Raw genomic sequence first — 18,925 nt, 5'->3', positions numbered from 1 at the left:
TGTACACAAACAACGATCTGGACGACCAGTCCAGTTAACTCCCGTCGTGTATTACAACAATTCACTCGCTCACCACAGAAGTCTGTGAGACAGTGTGCCCGTGAAACTGGAGTGCGTCGCTCAAGTGGTCGGCGAATTTTGAAGACGGCGAAGTGGAAGTGCTATATCAAACGATTGCTACACGCAGTGAACGAGGACGACCCAGATCGTAGAATGGAGTACTGCGAGTGGTTTACTAACATGATGGGCAACGATGAAGAGTTTGCAGAGATGACTGCGTGGTCTGATGAGGCACAGTTCAAACTCAATGGTACAGTAAATCACCACAATTGCATCTACTGGTGTGGGTTGTCTTAACGGGGCTTGATTGGGCAAGCAATCTTCTTTGATGGAACAGTTACCGGTGAGATGTACTTTCAGAAGCTTCAGACATCCATTTTACCTGCCATCCGAGACTTGCATGGAGACGGAAGAGTTTACTTTCAACACGATGGTGACCCAGCCCACTACCAAATCGTGTTAGGGCGTATCTCCACGAAAATCTACCAGGAATATGGATAGGCCGTAGAGGTGCTGTGAAGTATCCACCACGTTCCCCAGACCTAACTCCTCTGTACTTTTACCTGTGGGGAACACTGAAGGACGTCGTTTATCGACAAAAGCCACACACATTGGATGAACTTCGAGAATCCATCGTACATTCATGTGTAAATATCCAACCGAACACGTTGCAGTCAATAGTTCGTGCTGCAGTTTGGCGGCATCGTTTGTGTCTGGATGTTAATGGTGACCATTTCGAACACCTACAGTGATATTATTAAGTTGGACTTTAAGCTACACTCCACCAAAAATGAGACAACTCCGTCATTTGGTTTGCAAGTTATGAACTTTTAAACAGTGGATACATTTTTTGGACCCCTCTAGATACTGTATGAACAAGCTATATCAGCAACGTCGGCCAATGTAGGTCACTCTAGTAATTCAATCAGTTGTACTGACAAGACCTTGTCTACCCTCAACGACACAATCTCTACGCTTGAAGTACTCGTCTGTACTAACGCAACGACGTCACTTAAGATTTCATATTCCGCTTCTCACTCTATAAGTCACATTACAGCTCGCTACGACATCACTAGTAAGAAAGGACGGACACAATAACACTTTTCGTGGTACAATGTGGTCAGTGATAGGTACCTGCATATTATTTATATGACGGTACGTCACATAAATATTGACATTTTTATCGGTTGTAACCAGTGAACAATATTGTGAAGTGCCAAGGGTGAACTAAAAATTATTTGTAAACATAATTAGTATAAAAGAGACAGTTAATGTTCTTGAAACAACTGATATGCAGCGATAATTTAAAAGTAGCATCTTTATTTAAAACATGTCTATGAAAACAAAAAAGGATCGTTAAGAGACGCGATTGTACGGCCGAGGAGGAAGGACGTACTTTATGATACACTGTTTTGTTTCGCGATACGGAAGGCAGCCATTGAGCGGCTACACATATTTTATTAATTTGCGCTGCGGGAAGCTCATCTTCCGATGCAGCCTCTGGTCGGCCATTACGCGCCGAAATATTAATTTATTTTTCAAAGTGTTAACAGTAACTGTAAATGCGAGAGATTTCGTTGTAAGAACCTTTCAAAATTGCAACAGATAATTAAATTACGTTATAGTTCATTTTTTAAATTATACAGATTCCATGAGTTTTGTCTTGGCCGCTCCACGGCAACAATAGAAATTCTCTCGAGCCTTGCTTTGCAGTCAATAAATAGAAATTAACAAAATTACATTCAATTCAGTTACGGCAACTATATTTTAGTCATCACATTCAAAAACTAAAGTTGGTACATGACTAACAGCAGCCCTTCAAGAACACGTTTCATATTTACTAATGCAAGTAAGTAAAAGTGATAAAAAAGGATAATATCCCTGAGAGAAAGAATCATGCTCTAACAAGAAAAAATTCAACTGATATATATATAACGTAACAGCATCTGACTATCAGGGTTCACTAGGTTCGAAAGATAAACTACCACCAAAGCTAGTATCAGTCACCAGAAAAATACCGTGGCAACTACCGCACACGTCGATCGCAGCCGACGCGTAAAATTCGCGCCAACCACAGAGATTATTCTCCACAGTTCGCACGGGAGTCACAGAGAAGAGAGCTGTTGACTGTGATTCTCATACATACCTTTTTACTCTTTGTTGTTGATTCCCTTTTATGTATTCTCTTACTTGACAACCTGTTATATGTGAAAAAAATAAAAAAGAAACTTGAGTTCAGACTCTGTTAGTTTCCGATTTCTAACTGTTTTTCCGTGGGTGCATGCCTACATACGCAACAATACTCAAAGCGAGAGTCTACGGGGAATAAGAATGATGTATTTAATTTTCCAATAACAGCAACCTATATTGGAGAATACGTTCACAAGGCAAAGATATAATTTTATACTATTTATGTCACACTGTCAATCAACGATAACCTCTATAAGTAGCGTCTTGCTACAGCAATATCCTTGACCCTATTGAAATTTCATCGTAATGAACTATTTCGTTAATCTTAACCTTTCAGAATTAAATGCAGTAACATTTCATGTATAATTAATCACTTTTACACAACACGCAATTTGCTTTCTCTGTCTAAAAATTAATTATCTTTCTTTTCGTTTCAAGTCGTTCACAAAAAAATACTATTCCTTCTCTTTAATTTCTTTGAACTTTGCTTTCGACAGTACTCCAATCTTTTATTTTATTGGTCTTTGGATGTACTTTATTTCGAAAAGGTAAATTCCAGATATTAGTCTGCTTTCAAATAAGCCTTTAATTCTTTTTTTTAATAGTTTGGGGATAAAGGACAAGTCGGGTACTGACTTTTTCAGTTTCAAACCGTTTTCTTATTTCCTGCGATAATTCCAGGTACAAGCCAGCGTTTTGTTTTAAGAGTGCTGGTTATCTATTCAAAACCCCACTAAGCGGAAATGTAATAAAAAATAAAACAAAAAACCTGAGTGTCACTGCCACTTTTCAGCATTATGGACTTCAAATAATCGGACAAACTCAGCCACTTCATTCGTTGACTTCCGCGGCCCACTAATATTTAAAACTTTCAACACAGCACTCGATGATCTCTTTCAGAGAGAATCAGCGTGTTATCTTTTAAATGGTTCTTGATCTGTCGTTTAGGCCAAAGGGAAAAGCTCTCACATTCTCAATAAAATTCTGATTGTTTCTCCATAAATAACATTTTATATAGACAACATATTCAGTGCATGCAACGAGATTTTCGGAATTTTCTATATTCCGACGCTCACCAAACGCTAACCAAATATCGGTGTCACTATTCCTCAGTGCTTGTGAATACCTTTACAACCACAATAATGCAGTGCAACGCTTTAATTCTCATGCACAAAATAACTGAACGACTTCGCGTGAACACGTCTCCTCACATACACCATCCAACGGAAAATCTCACAAAAATATTGAAACACTGTCTGGCTATTAAGCAGCACAACGCACCATTAACCACAAGTAGGAGAAACTAATCTCACACTTCAGTGAATCGGAGCTTTTCCTGTACCTGTGAGTCTACACTCTACCAAACTCGGCGAAATAATCATTTTCTACACAAGCCGATAATCTTCTCAAAATACCTATCTAAACGACTTCTTTGAACACATTTCAGTTCTATCCCCATTGCAGACTAGTTCATGCATCGTACGTGTGAGCCGCTCTTATCACGCTTTGAGGTAGTCTTTCTCGAAGCTCACTGCTCGAACGATACTCGATTACTACTCCTGAAATTCCAAAAGGACAATCCAAGCACCATTCTCTGCGACAAAACATATCACGCTAATTCTCTCTTTAACAATAAGTGTTTCTTCTTTGCAGTCGCTGGCAAATGTTCATAGTGGCAGCTGCATCGTAGCTGTTATCTTTGGCGCACGCCGCGATTCAGCAGTCGGCTGGACGTTGGAAACTCGCTGACTTGACAGGACACAGCTTTTCTCGACCATCAGGTACCATATATCTGCAACATTTTAACACAAAAAATTGAGGAAACTATATAAACACCTTAATCTCTTCATTCTTCTAGCACATAAAAATCGATAATAAGTTGAGGCGATACAAACAAGTGATGCGCTTATTTCTAGGCTGAAGACGGTTTGGCACGTTACGCCTTCGAAATGCTCCTGCCGTGAATCAGAAATTACTTCTAATTTTTTGTCAATTATTCCTTAAAAATCTGTTAAATTAAGGGATTCGTGCATGGAATTTCCTCTGGGCAAACGTGCATCCAATTTATCTTCATTTACAATCAATATGGCATAACCTTCGTTCGAATTGAGGATGGTCTTACACTGATTTAAAATTTTGTTCCAAGAATCCCTTTAATGTTGATGTGGAAACGCTTAGAAAGATTTCGCTAAAGATATGCAGCTAAAATATGAAGTCTACTTGAACTTGTTGTTTCATATTTACACTTTTCCTCTGAAATGCACCTCCAACTTAAGCCTTCCGCAACGGTACTATTGGCTAGGCTTTATTCACATTACAACTTTTAAAGGTATCTTCTCACATCACCGACACTCTACTGCCTGGCTTGAGGACACAACGTGCTACAACATTATTAGTTTCTAAACATCATATTGGATGCTTGTAGCAGACTGATTCACTGGCTTCTTCAAGTAATCTCTTCCTCAGCTCGCTAAATTCTATACACAAAATTTCTCACTCCAACTACGTTATTCCTTTGTAAAGTCGCGAGGCACCCACGTCTTCTCGACGATCGTCATGCTGATGCAAGTCAGCAGACTCCAGTTCAATTATGTGGGGAGAAGGACCAACGTTCATTCACGACCCATGTCCTTCGAAACACCGCAAGTTATGATCATAGAGACGCTGGCCACATGCTACACGGTCTCAGATCCTGTGCCACTGGCTAAAATTTTGGTTCTCTGAAGAACGTGGGACATTGCCTTTGCTCAAACCACTCGCTACAAAAAAGAACCATCGCAGACCTTCTCGTGGTTGTATGTTCATGCAAACCTTGATCACTGCCTAGCTCCTGCAGCGTGAAATGGAACCACATCACACACATTTCTTCTGGCAATGGCTGTCTCCTGTATCAGTTCGTATGGTAGCTTTGTTATGCAGATCCGAATAAGTTCTGTCTTTTCGTAAGGTCAAGTTAACAGTTCTCTTTCTGCTTTTCTCTGAAAAACTTTACTAGGTCACGATCATTGCATTAATTATAGTTATAATTCATAAGATTACTCAATCTGATTCTGTTCTGAATGATCTACGAAGAAAATTCATTCGAAAAAGTTCTTCAAAAGTCGTCGCGTTTTTGACATTCACGCATTAGAATTTATATTCTGGCGCCTGCTTTCTCGTGCAAATGGATGCATTCAAATTTCATTTTTAGTACATTTCTCAAAGATGTTGAAAGTGCATTATTAAACTGACACGACTACATTTTGGGATGCCATTCTTTGAAGCACCTGGAAACAGAGTAATTCAGTGCCGACACAGAATGTCTTCTATATTCTTACTCAACATCAGCATCGCTGGTCTGACTCATCTGATCTGTTGCTTCGGGAGACTGACGTACTTCACAAAGCCATTCTTCCAGGTCCATTATGTCCACTGTTTCTCTCCATCTCTTTCTATTCCTCTTTTCTTCGCCCCTGATTATATGAATTTCACCCGCATGGGAACCCTCTCTGCCTATGTTTTACCGCTGCAATGCCACTGGCGCCTCTCCGTGTCTTATATTTGATTCTAGCTGCACCTGTATGGATCCTTGCAGTGAACATACTTCCTCATTTTCGCACATCGCAGCACGTTGTGTTCTACCAGATTCCTCTTTACATCACAACGAAATTTGCTCCACGGCTGGTGCACGTGCTTCGAACTTCTCTGCAACCTTGGCAGCTATACAACTTCTTGTTGTGCCACCTGCTGACGTACACAATATAGAATTTCGTGATACTCTGAACACATTTCCATCACGACTTCTTTAACTTGTTTCCTATGGGGTGCCACACTTTTACGCACTATTAAATCATGCTTGATGGCCGTCATCTGGTCCTCAAAATTCTCAGCCATATTACTCAAACCTTGCCTTGCTTCCATCTGAATCGAGTCAATAGCTACGTGACTGTAGGCGACCACCGTATCTACTCCAGCCACCGAATTATCTAACTTCTTTTTTTTGTCACATTTTTTTATTGAGCACCTTCATTTGCTCATCTAATTTCTGGTCTTGACCATCAAATCGTTTATCAAATAGTTTTTCCTGGTTATCTAATTTCTTATCCATTGTCAGCAAAAACAAGACTGAGTCCGCTGGTGAGTGCGTTGTTATTCCCTCTGCGCCAACGAAGGCGCCCAGCAAGATCCTAACAGATTATGTGTCTGTTTCTGTACAAAGCCACTCACTTAACATCGGTGTACCTTGCCTGACCAGAGTGGAGTCGTCGTCCTAGCAGCCCGAGCCTCTGCCTGCTGTTTCGTTGTCGACAGGGTTCCCCTCAGTAAGCGTTTAAAGGGCTCAAACGGCTGTCTCATTGTGTTCAGCAGTTCCTCTTACCTCTACAGAACCACCTCTACCCATCATTGCAGAATTTTTCATGCGTGATCTTGTCATCCCTCATAACACTAATGACCTTAAGATTTTATCACACACGTTCCATAAAGTAACAAAGAATATTTCTGTAGCACTGATACCATAATAATTTTACACACACAAGTTACTATTGTGGTTTCACAGTTACACATGTAGACCTTCTTCCAAAATAACCACCAACACTACAAACATAAATCAATGGAAGACAACACTGCTGGCCATTGTTGATATTGACACACAGATAATTTTGTGACTGAAGAAATTTATGTTTATTACATCCTAACAGTTCTGCCTGCTACAGGAAGGGTCCCAGTAGCCGGGGAACAATAATAGGCATAGACGAGACTAGAGGAGTGCGTTTAATTTTCTTCTCACTGTATCCCGCGATAATCCTCAGATAGGAGAAATAGGATAACTAGGCTCCTGCGATTAACCGTGCTATGGGGATAATCTGTATTTAGAGGTCTACTCTCTAACACTTATCCATCTCTAACCAGGTGCTCGTCTGAATAAAATAGCAATCTGTCCCGCTCTACGTTATAACATCTAGGATATCAAGAGCTAAGGTTTGATAGTGAAGGCACAAGGGGTAGTGCAATTGGACGTGAACAGTCAAAGAAAGAAATTTGTTGTTAAGTCTCTCAGTTTGACTATCCAACTCATTCCTATTCTAGTCAGTATTGTTAAAACTTATATTCGTCATCATTAATGGGTCATGATTTCATGAAAGAATATTTCAAAAGGACCAGATTACTTATGGTTGGTAGGCTACCAAATTACTTGCGTGAGTCACAGATATTCTTACTTTCATTTAATCAACGTTTATTACTTCGATACTAGTGTTTGGAGGGAAAATGAAGTCCAAAACAGTTAAGTACATTCAACACGCGCATGGGATGGTTCTACCATCCTAGTATGCGAAACATAATTAGTGCATTGGATAAGGGATGGAAGGGTCCTCAATAACTGACGCGTGGTTTACAGCTGGGTCGCAATACATTCACCTACGTGCACTCAGAACCGCACAGTGGCACCTTACCTATTGTGGGCAGCAGAACGAAGACTGAACATCCACAATTGCTACATACATACAGTGTGGTGACAAAAGTCATGGCATTACTCATAATGTCATGTCGGACGTCCTTTTGCCCTTTGTAGTGCTGCAACTCGTCATGACATGGACTCAACAATTCGTTGGACATCCCCTGCAGAAATATTGGGCATGCTGCTTCTATAGCCGTCCGTAATTTTTAAAATGTTGGCGGTGCAGGATTTTGTGCACGAACTGACCTCTCGATTATATCACATAAATGTTTGATCAGACTCAAGTCGGGCGATCTTTGTGGCCATACCATTCCCTCGAATTGTCCAAAATGTTCTTCAAACCAATCAGGACAACTGTGGCCAGGTAACAGGGCGCATCGTTGTTTGCGAACATGTAGCCGATGGATGGCTGAAAATGGTCTCAAAGTAGCTGAACATAACCATTCCCAGTCTACGATCAGCTCAATTGGACCAGAGACAGCCCACATCGTTATGGAGCTACCACCAGCTTACACAGTGCCTTGTTGACAAGTTTGGTCCATAACCTCGTGGGGTCTGCACTACACTCGAACCCTACCATCAACTCTTACCAAACGAAACCGGGACTAATCTGACCAGACCACGGTTTTCGAGCCATTTAAGGTCCAACCGATATGGTCACGAGCCCAAGAGAGGTGCTGCAGGTGATGTCGTGCTGTTAGCAAAGGCACTCTTGTCAGTCGTCCGCTGCCATTGTCCATTATCGCCAAAATTCGCCGCTCTTTCCTGCCGGATACGTTCGTCATACGTCTCATATTGATTTCTGACCAGACCACGGTTTTCCAGCCATTTAAGGTCCAACCAATATGGTCACGAGCCCAAGAGGTGATGTCGTGCTGTTAGCAAAGGCACTCTTGTCAGTCGACTAAGTTGCTTGTCTGTTAGCACTGACAACTGTACACATACTCTGCTGTTCTCGGTCATTAAGCGAAAGCATTCGGCCACTGCATTGTCTGTGATGAGATGCAATACCTGAAATTTTGTACACTCGGCACACTCTTGTCGCTGTGTATCTCGTAATACTGAATTCCCTAATGATATCCAAATCTTAATGTTCCCTGCCTCTAGCTGCAGTTACCAGTCCACGTTCTAAGTCTGTTAATTCCCGTCACGCGACCATAATCGCATCGGGAACCTTTTCACATGGATCACCTGAGATCAAATGACATCTCCGAGAATGCACTGCTCTTTTATACGTGAATATGTGCATATCGCTATCCCGTGACTTTAGTCATCTCAAGGTGAAACACACCTGCGTATTGGTGCGAAAGTTAGAGAAGTGGTTGTAAGAACAACAAGCAGGCGAGATTGTCAGTATTTCAGCCTAACACAATGCATACGAACACGCGTTGACTGCCTACCCTGAAACAGGCCAATAACGATGGAAGCTCAGTTTGTACGCAGTTTTGACCATGTGCGCTCATAGTAGAGTAATGGCTTATATGTTTGTCACGGTGAAATCGTTCTGGACTACAGTTCACACGAGAACATTTACATGGAATTCACATTACCACACGCACGCTATCTGAGCTGAGGACTATTCAAGAACGGTAGAAACTCTGTGCAGACATGCCCTTATTGTGCGTAGAAGACAACAGCATCCGTCTCGATACACCACATGTGCTTATATCACACTGTTCGCGTCTACTTCCCCTACGCCACTGTGGTACATTTTTATTCAGTGGTTTGGTCATTTTGTATGTCATGTAAAGCCATCTTCAAATGACCCTGTCATTTTGATTCTTGATGGGCATTATTCCCCACAACTAATCTCGATGTGTTAGAAAAATCACGTTAAAACAATGTTCATATTGTTTGTTTGCCACCTCACTCAACGCATAAAATGCAGCCCCTTGACTTCGGATTTATGGGGCTTTTGAAAACCTACTGTGCCCAAGAGATAGAAACGTGGTTGGCAAGTAACCCAGGTCGTGTTATCACCCCATTATTAATAGCCAAGTTATTTTGGGCAGCTTACAACCGAGCAGCAACAATCGAAGCATCTGTGAATGCCTTCAGAAAAACAGGTCTCATCCCATGCAAAAGAAACACCTTTAGGGAACATGAATTTTCAATTGATCGCTATGCTAACGCTCTTCAAGAAAGAGGTGCCAAAAACGAAAATGAAACTACTGATGGTGATGGTCAAGCTGTCAGTCCGGCAGACATCAGACCCCTCCCACACATCGCTAAACCACCTGGAGTTAGTCAAATAGGTCAAACATCGCGTTCGTGCTCTGCTGCGTTACTAACTTCAATCGTACACCTGTAAAGAGGACAAATACACGAGGAATGATGAAATCGGTTTATTCTGAAAAAACACATGAATTATGAATTAGTACCTTTTTACCACAATCAAATATCTGTAATTACTATTTAAAAACTAAGAGTTACATGTATACAAACAGTAAAGAACATTCTTTATCGTTGACAGATGAGAAATAAAAGCCCACGGAAGATGCTACAACTGCAGTAAAACATGTTTGAGTTAAAAAACAAAATAGTGTTTTGCTAAAGGCGGACCCTATCTAAAAACATATGTAATCTTAAAGCAAATACGGAAAAAAGAGCTTCAACCCCAAGATGATTATGGTTCATGCTGTTTGTGGATGACACTGCGTAGAGCATATTTGGTTACAACAGCGGTATGTGGGAGAGCGTTCTACTGTTCGAAAACACCCCCTGGCTGTTGTTCATGAATGGCAGCACAACAGGTCGAATAACCAGACTGCCGTGCAGATTTGCGGAAGGGTGCATGGGATGACCATGGGAGTGCTCCTGCTGTCATACGAAATCGCACCGCCGGCCGTGGTGGCCAAGCGGTTAAAGGCGCTACAGTCTGGAACCGCGCGGCCGCTACGGTCGCAGGTTCGAATCCTGCCTCGGGCATGGATGTGTGTGATATCCTTAGGTTAGTTAGGTTTAGGTAGTTCTAAGTTCTAGGGGACTGATGACCTTAGAAGTTAAGTCCCATAGTGCTCAGAGCCATTTGAACCATTTTTTTGAAATCGCACCACAGACCATAACAGCAGGTGTAGGTCCACTGAGTCTTACACGCAGACAGGCTGGTTGCAGGCCCTCCACTGACCTCCTTCTGACCAACACACTGCCATCACCGGCACCGAGGCAGAACCAGCTTTCATCAGAAAACACAACCGACCTCCACACTGCCCTCCACTGACCTCTCGCTTGACGCCACTGAACTCGCAGATGGCGATGGTTTGGAGTGAGTGGAGTGGCTCGGAGCTGTCCTTCAAGTAACCGATTTGTAACAGTTTGCTGTGTCACTCTGGTGCCAACTTCTGCTCAAATTGATTCTGCAGTCGCAGTACGATGCACCAGAGCCATACGCCCTAACACGATGATCTTCCCTCTCAGCAGTGGAATGTGGTCGACGGCGTCCAGTCTCTTTGCAACCGTACAATCTCCTGTCCACCGATAACAGCAGTTATGTACAGTGGCTACATTCCTGCCAAGCCTCTGTGCAATATCGCAGAAGGAATACCCAGATTCTACACTCCTGTAAATTGAAATAAGAACACCGTGAATTCATTGTCCCAGGAAGGGGAAACATTATTGACACATTCCTGGGGTCAGATACATCACATGATCACACTGACAGAACCACAGGCACATAGACACAGGCAACAGAGCATGCACAATGTCGGCACTAGTACAGTGTATATCCACCTTTCGCAGCAATGCAGGCTGCTATTCTCCCATGGAGACGATCGTAGAGATGCTGGATGTAGTCCTGTGGAACGGCTTGCCATGCCCACTATAAGTCCGTCAACTGCACATACGGTTCACGTCCACGCTGTCGCGGCATGCTACCAGTGTTAAAGACTGCGATGGAGCTCCGTATGCCACGGCATACTGGCTGATACTGACGGCGGCGGTGCACAAATGCTGCGCAGCTAGCGCCATTCGACGGCCAACACCGCGGTTCCTGGTGTGTCCGCTGTGCCGTGCGTGTGATCATTGCTTGTACAGCCCTCTCGCAGTGTCCGGAGCAAGTATGGTGGGTCTGACACACCGGTGTCAATGTGTTCTTTTTTCCATTTCCAGGAGTGTATTAGCCCTATTACACGACATCGTTCAAATTCAATGAGTTGTTGATAATGGGGTCATTGTCGCCTTAAAGGCATTCTTGACTAACCTCAACTCACTACGTTGAATCTTATAGGTAACTAACGCTTACGACCGTTACAGTGTGTATTTAAAGCAAACGTGATTTGCATCCTCATAGTGGAGCCACCAAGGCCACTCTTATGCTACTGGAACGAAATTTCAAAAATTGTTCAGATGGCTCTGAGCACTATGGGACTTAACATCTGAGGTCGTCAGTCCCCTAGACTTAGAACTACTTAAACCTAACTAACCTCCATGCCCGAGAGAGGATTCGAACCTGCGACCGTTGCAGCAGCGCGGTTCCGCACTGAAGCGCCTACAACCGCTCGGCCACAGCGGCCGGCGCACGAAATTTAATAGACATCTTCTCTGAGACGCAGAAACACTCCTACCAACTTTCGTTTATGTCCACAACTTCTTCGTGTTGCGACTTTTTAACGCCTGTGTATTCACCGAGTAGGTAAACTGGGAAGTCATTACACAAGAGTGGTTCACATTGCAACAGTTGGCGTAATATTTTTTCCTGTATCATTGCAACAGCGAGAAAGTGTATTAGCTGGATGATGTTAATTAGACCTATAGACTCACTCTTTCGTGTGCAGGTAGTAACTCTAACCTCCTACTAGCTAACGCTGGGAAAGCCAACAACTTTTTTTTTTTTCAAATAATTGGGAAATGTGTATTTATTTACCCGCTACCTGCGAATTGTAGCTTAGCACACTACAACGACACTACTGCAGTTTTGAAAATGGAAATACCATATATCCAGTGAAATAAAAACCTTAAATTTGTGTCACATTAGGGTACAGCAGCAACGCCTCTTTATTCATCCTGGATACAGGTCTTGGCTCAGTATCCTGGCGATCGAAATTACAGGACGCAAAATACTTCATTTGCCTCGCGGACGAAGCCCAATGGGCACAATCATTCTATGCAGTAGCACACTGCCCACGCTCCCACATCTCCTGTCGTTTTACGGAGGTGTTACAACAGCTATAATGCCCATCGAATGAATTTTCCGTCTACAACGCGCGCACGCGTGTGTGTGCGCGCGCACGCGCAAAGAAGAAGCAACACCCTCCATGTTCGTAAGACAACTTCTCAAGGACTTCCAACGACGTAGGTGTGTGGATAACTAGGAACGGGAGAAACCGACCAGTTGAAACTGATACTTGTATTCTAGTTCTGAATAACCGGCAGTTTTCAGTCCTTTTAGATCTCAGTTATAGCAGGTGTTTTTACTTTTTACTAATAGCCGAGTAAAAAAACCGACATACTAATTAGCCATAACAGCAGTGCTGAATTTTTTAAATAAACCTTTTAAAAAAAGGAGTAATTTTTATTTATAAAATTGGCATTGGTTTAATATATTGCGTTAATTACAGAAAATTGGGAAAGCGGGGAGTGCTGTGTTAATAACTGTTGATCGTTTCTCGTCATAAGAACTGGTACAGCACTGCTGAAGGACTAATGTCCATATGCCGTGTTTCGTTTAAGGTATGTGTGGTGTGGATGACTTGCCACCACCTGGTCTACGCGGCAGTTTCTCGCTGTCGTCGTTGGCCATCCGTTGTACCCCACAATGGCACCAACCTTAGTTTGGAAATGTTTTAGCAAAATGATGTAACAGTGAAGTACAATGCTTCATTTGCTTCAAAAGAGTAAAGAGTTGTTCGCCATTTCTATAAAGTAATAAGCGAGAAACGAAATTATAGTGACAATAATAACTTAAAAACTTAACAAGTCATTCACAGTATTCGAGAAAAATAGAAAGAAACTTGACTGCTATCTGTGTCTACACGACATGCCTTTAGTTGCCTGTAGTCCTTGAAAACGGACAACACGAAAAATAACGTTCTTCAACCTCAGCTTTCACTCTTTAGCATTAAGTTTTTAATGCCGAAATAGTGGTACGATCGCCGATTACAATCAGTAAGCGGAAATACTGGTGATTTTTTTTGTAGTGTTCAGCCACTTATCACTTTTGGAAAAATGTAGCAAACGGTGGACGGACTAAGTTCTCTTTTGGAAATTGGAAATTTGTGGTAACTTCTATGGGACCAAACTGGTGAGGTCATCGGTCCCTAGGCTTACATACTACTTAATCAGACTTACACTAAGGACAACACACACATACCCGGGGGGGGGGGGGGGGGCACGAACCGTGGCAAGTCGCCCAGACCGCACGGCTATCCCGCGCAGCAGTTCTCTCTTTTATTTGCCTATTTAATTTAATATTTTGATTCTATGTATCTTGAAACTGATTCAAACTTTTTCATTCTTTACTCGACTTCTATTATTACAGAAAAAAAGATTATAAAAACGAAAATCTGTTATTTCAGAAACTGTTATTTTCAGCAGTTTTAACAGTCCGTTTAAATTGGCTTGGAAAGACACCGATATCACTGAAAACCGATTGTTTCAGCGATATCCACCGTGCCCGTGGCCTATGGAGAACGGAGTGTAACTCCATACAGGGATCGTGACAAACCTCCATTCGAGTTGAAGATGACTGCTAATTCAGCTGTTGTGAGCGCGCAGCAACTCTCCTGCGGTTTCCCTCGCAGAGGGGGCACATTTGCTGGACGCGACGACGAGCTTGTGTCCACAATCCGCAGTGCAAACTGCGGTGGTCGCAGGAGTTACACGCAGTTGGCGGGCAGCGGCCGCGCACGCCTGAGAAGGCATTTATTGACGTCAGCAGCTGCGGCTGCGGCGGTCGGCAGCAATTACGGCCGCACACGGCGGGATCCGCTTCGACTGCGTGCGGTCTCCGCCCTCGCTAATACAGCCCACGAGGCGGACTCGCTCCATTCAGCGATTTAACTTGGCGGGCGCCCGCCCTAAACCCGCCAGACACGTTTCTCGTTTGCCATACCTGTTGCCGCGATGGTCGTCAGATTAATTTGAAACCGCAGTGCAGAGCTGAATGCAGGAACATGCAACACGCTGTACTAAGCCATCGATATTGGCAGTAGCACCTACAAATGGAATCCTTTGTTGCAATCGTGGTGACTGCAAACTGTAACCTGACAATATAGGGCGTTTGCTTCACAATTGAACATCCGTGCTGTCGTTTACTACGTGTCACCACTTACACCGTCTCCTCCCTCCATTTTTGGTTTATGTATTTGTAGAAAATGCAATACAAACAAGAGAAAGCGGCAACAAAGAACTCAAAATTAAATGTAAACAAACGCTAGTAGGTAGACTGTCATCTCATATTGCGTACATAACTGGTAATGCTGTTGTCGTTTTGCTGCCTTTGCACTTGGATTTCTGAAGACGAAAATATTTCCGAAACACCTCTTGCATTCTTTGTGATCAATGGAGTCATTCTTCACCTACTGTATGACTTTTTATGCGACCTGTCCAGGTTAACTACAGATCTACGCATATTTACTAGAAAGGTCGCTAGCGTCCTATTTAATTTTACGTCGCACCTGTGTTATTTATTAAATATAATGTTTCGATTTACTGATGCACTAGTCTCAAATGGACATGACCTGTAAATTATAGTCACTATGAAGCACCAATGTCTGCTAAGCCGCTCGTCAAACTTATCAAGTCTCATAATTGTTCCCTCCCTATATTACTCGCTGATAGGAAGTCCAGAATTAAGTGATGTTCTGTCAGATTTAAGTATGGTAGAAACCAGAAGTATTCAGAATGAGATTTTCACTCTGCAGCGGAGTGTGCGCCGATATGAAACTTCCTGGCAGATTAAAATTGCGTGCTGGGCCGAGACTCGAACTCGGGACCTTTGCCTTTCGCGGGCAAGTGCTCTACCATCTGAGCTACCCATTTCTTCTCAATGGCAATGTACTAACAAGCGTGATACTCTCACTACCATTTACAGAGTACAAAAAACTAATATTATTTTTAGGTTTCCGTACCTCAGTTGGTAAAAATGTAACCTTTCTAGGAACACTTTGTTGACCGTCTCTCTATCTCACTATTAAACATCTTTCTCTCATAAAAAAACTGAAGCTTCTAAGCCGGCCTGTGTAGCCGAGTGGTTCTAGGCGCTTCAGTCTGATACCGCGCGACCACTACGGTCGCAGGTTCGAATCCTGCCTCGGGCATGGATGTGTGTTATGTCCTTAGGTTTAAGTAGTTCTAAGTTCTAGGGGACTGATGACCTCAGATGTTAGGTCCCATAGTTCTCAGAGCCATTTCAACCATTTTTGAAGCTTCTAAGTCAGTGCAATCACAATATACGGCCATTCATGTCACGTACTATTGTTTTGATAATGGCAAACTGCTTAGTCAAAAAATACGGCGTACTTCCTGTTGACCTAGAATTATGAAATGTAACAGTCAGCAGGCTTTCACAGTAAAAGTGAAGGAAAAACTCATTAAATCGTTAATTTGTAATTATTTCACACGAAAAATTTCCTTTTTCGTTTCTTATCCGATTTCAAACCTGAAACATTTTCAATAGCTTTGGAATTCCGGGGACCGATATCTTTACTAGTATCAGTGTCGGCAGCAGCCACAAATTGTCGAGATCCTCTATTCCCGTGATGGACGAACTGTCTACGTACATAATTAAGTTTGTACAAAACCCTCAGAGCGCGCGTCCTACTCGCATGTGAACAATTACTTATTGTTATCAATGGTTCAAAATGGCTCTGAGCACTATGGGACTCAACATCTTAGGTCATAAGTCCCCTAGAACTTAGAACTACTTAAACCTAACTAACCTAAGGACATCACACACACCCATGCCCGAGGCAGGATTCGAACCTGCGACCGTAGCAGTCCCGCGGTTCCGGACTGCAGCGCCAGAACCGCTAGACCACCGCGGCCGGCTGTTATCAATGGTCTCCGGACATCACTCACTCAGGCAGCCAATAAGATCTAGGCTTAAAGCAGAGTATTACACTAATTAAATACTAATGTATGTCCCATACATTTATTTATTTTATTTTATTATATAAACATGATCCGATTAGAGCCATTAGGCGCTCTCTTACATCGGACCAGCGTTTCGCATATATGGTATGATTGTTTACTGTTAGTTTTCCTAAAAAATTACAATTTTAGTGTGACAGATAACAACAAAATGATTTGTGTCTGAAGTTGCAATTTCAATAAATAATACTAGCTATGAACTAATAGTCTTAATACTGACAGTATTTGTCCTACTGCAACTGCTGACTCTAATAAAGGTAGTAAAAATAATAATAATAACAATAGTAACAACATTGCTACTGGCAGATGTAAAAAGAAAATTATAGGTGTACAGGATAGATGGTTTTCTGATATAGCGAGTTCTGGGGAAAGGAAATTTAGGGAGACTGCACCAGCAAAGAACATTGGGAAAAGAGGAAGATTTGGTTGAAAAGAAGGACGTATAAGGTTAACAAGTGCGTACAGGGACGATGATAATCCTTATTGTTGCTTTAGTATGCCATTGACTGTCTTCTGGAGTGTGAATATGTTATTCAGTTCTCTAATGTAGTGTGGGAGGTTCTTCCAGAGTAGGCCGGCCGGAGTGGCCGAGTGGTTCTAGGCGCTACAGTCCGGAACCGCGCGACCGCTACGGTCGCAGGTTCGAATCCTGCCTCGGGCATGGATATGTGTGATGTCCTTAGGTTAGTTAGGTTTATGTAGTTCTAAGTTCTAGGGGACTGATGATCACAGCAGTTAAGTCCCATAGTGCTCGGAGCCATTTAAACCATTTCTTCCAGAGTAGGATTCCTGTTACTGTGAAGATCTTCCAGAGAGTTTCTGAGCAATGGAGTAGGACAGACTCGATTTTGCTCTGATTCGAACGAGTATTCGTGCCATGTTGTTCAGGCGCAGCTTTTAGGTTGAGGAGAGGTATGGGGGACGGAGTTCGTTGATAAGACAATGGAGAAGACAGAGGGTATGGAAATGTCTGAGTTTTTCTGCAAGTAGCCAGGCTAGCTGTGAATTATTACCATAGAGTGTAACTACACACAGGAAGTGCCAACACGTGTTGCGGGAGCTATGCGGAGTGGACTGGACGGCCTTTTAGGTTAGATGGTTCCGGGAATCTACAGAAAGCACGTCAGTCTGAAAGCGTGCAGGGCAAACACAAGACAAAGGTATACCTGGCAACAATCTGTATTGTAGTTATGAACTGTCGTAGCTGTGTTCGGAAAGAACCAGAGCTCCAAGCGCTAAGAGAAAGTATTGAATTTCAAATCGTTACAGATACAGAAAGCTGGGTAAAGCCGTAAATAATTACAGCCGAAATTCTTAGGAAGTAGCCAACCGTGTTCAGAAAGGATAGATTAATTATAGTTGGCAGTGAAGTATTTATTGCTGTCGTAAGTAGTTTACCTCGTAGTGAAATTGAAGTAGATAGTTTCTGTGTATTAATATTGGCAGAGGTTACACTTAACAAACAGAATAAAGTAATAATTTGTTCCTTTTACAGACTATGCTAACGGCCTTGCCGCAGTGGTAACACCGGTTCCCGTCAGATCACCAAAGTTAAGTGCTGTCGGGCTGGGCTAGCACTTGGATGGGTGACCATTCGGTCTGTCGAGCGCTGTTGGCAAGCGGGTAGCACTCAGCCCTTGTGAGGAAAACTGAGGAACTACTTGACTAAGAAGTAGCGGCTCCGGTTTCGGAAACTACGGCCGGGAGAGCGGTGTGCTGAACACATGCCCCTCCATATCCGCATCCAATGACGCCTATGGGCTGTGGATGACACGGCGGCCAGTCGGTACGTTTGGGCCATCATGGCCTGTTCGGGAGGCGTTTTACAGACTATACCCGACTGAGATGATACAGTTGCTGAACAATTCAAAGGAAGTTTGAGCCTCATTTCAAATAGGTACATTACTCATACAATTATAGTGTACATCTACATCTACCTCTATAGTCTCCGCAAGCCGCCGTGAGGTGCGTGGCAGTTAAGGTTTCTTCCAGTTGCAGCGGGAAGAATGATTGTTTGAATGCCTCTGTGCGTGCAGTAATTTCATGATCCCTGTGTGTTCGATATATAGGGAGATGATGTATATTCCTGGAGTAATATTTTAAAACCGGTTCTTGAAATTTTGTGATCAGACTTCCTTGGGATAGTTTACG

The 18,925-nt window shown here is 42.8% G+C and overlaps 1 pseudogene; it reads left to right on the top strand.

Annotated features, from left to right (window-relative positions):
• Nucleotides 1-18,274: 18,274 nt before the first annotated feature.
• LOC126093174 (5S ribosomal RNA) lies at nt 18,275-18,392 on the top strand (annotated as a pseudogene).
• The last annotated feature ends 533 nt before the right edge of the window (nt 18,393-18,925 follow it).

The sequence above is a fragment of the Schistocerca cancellata genome, chromosome 7 (assembly GCF_023864275.1).
Source record: "Schistocerca cancellata isolate TAMUIC-IGC-003103 chromosome 7, iqSchCanc2.1, whole genome shotgun sequence".
Taxonomy (NCBI): Eukaryota; Metazoa; Arthropoda; class Insecta; order Orthoptera; family Acrididae; genus Schistocerca; species Schistocerca cancellata.
The sequence above is the reverse complement of the archived record's forward strand: the minus strand, read 5'-3'. Positions and strand labels throughout refer to the sequence as shown.